Consider the following 1,687-nt stretch of genomic DNA (forward strand, 5'->3'; position numbering starts at 1 on the left):
GAGTCGTACAAATGTGGTACAGCAGTTATAAAATATGGCCTGACATTATACTAAAATACTCTCGATGCTCGAGTTCATGGAAGCTAGTGGACCATTACTGCAATGTAGGTTCACTAGAGTCTTGCAAGGGAGAAAGTAATCATTAATGCTGCATGACCTTGTGACTTCATTCAAAGCATCAACTAGACTCTGTTCACTCAGCCCTATAAATTTGATGCAGGAGAACGGCGCATGCACACACGCACAAACGCACGCACACACACACATACACACACACAAACGCACGCACGTACGCACACACACACACACACACACACGCACGCACACACAGACAAATACACACACACACACACACGCACACAAACAAACAAACGCACACGCACAAACACACACACACACGCACGCACGCACGCACGCACGCACAAACACACACACACACACACACACACACACACACACACACACACACACTCACTCACTCACTCACTCACTCACTCACTCACTCACCCGTAATCACATGTGAACCACACAGGCAACTCTAAAATGATGTGAAAGCTGATTACAACTTAGTCAACACTAAAAAGAACGATGAGACCGTGTGATAAACACAACAATCAACTCGCCGATTGTGCTATAATGCAACCACAGGCGCTTGAACAATTTTGGTAATTAAGAGCATGACAAAAGCGAAACATGCACTGATGTGAACACATTTTAAAGATAATTATACTGATTATATTGCGTCATTTGGGAAACGTTATTTAGGGAACTTGATCATAAGAAGTCGAAGGACAAGTCACCATACTGTGGACTGGGTGGCCGAGTGGTAACGCACTTGCGCTCGGAAGCGAGAGGTTGCGAGTTCGACCCTGGGTCAGGGCGTTACACTACATTGGGGTGTGCACGTTAAAGATCCCACGATTGACAAAAGGGTCTTTCCTGGCAAAATTGTATAGGCATAGATAAAAATGTCCACCAAAATACCCGTGTGACTTGGAATAATAGGCCGTGAAAAGTAGGATATGCGCCGAAATGGCTGCGATCTGCTGGCCGATGTGAATGCGTGATGTATTGTGTAACAAAAATTCCATCTCACACGGCATAAATAAATCCCTGCGCCTTGAATATGTGCGCGATATAAATTGCATAATTTCTTTTCTTTTTTTAAAATAAAAATCCCTGCGCTCAGAACTGTACCCACGGAATACGCGCGATATAAGCCTCATATTGATTGATTGATTGATACTATAATTAAGACGCATCTTCACTCGAAAATAAGAATAAGAATACTTTATTATCTCATAGAGAAATTCAGGGGTGGTACATAACAATAATACAAACAAGACATTGATTTTACATAAAACATATAGCACTATATAACATGGACATCTTTAAAGCACTGCGCTTACATATTCTCGCACACCTACGCGTATAACGAACTATGGCTAAACATCATTGCAAAATATCATAACATACCATATATCGCAGGAAATATACGGTTGTAAATAAAACCAATACATACATGTACATTACTACTGATTGCACTGGCAGAAGAGGGGCTGAGTCGGGTATGTGGATGTGTTTACATGTTGCTAAGGGTGATGGATTTGGGGATGAAGCTGTTTTGCAGCCTGAGTGTCCTAGCTTTGTGCGTGCGAAGTCTACGGCCAGAGGGAAGGAGTTCATA

This window comes from Littorina saxatilis, linkage group LG3 (genome assembly GCF_037325665.1).
Source record: "Littorina saxatilis isolate snail1 linkage group LG3, US_GU_Lsax_2.0, whole genome shotgun sequence".
Taxonomy (NCBI): Eukaryota; Metazoa; Mollusca; class Gastropoda; order Littorinimorpha; family Littorinidae; genus Littorina; species Littorina saxatilis.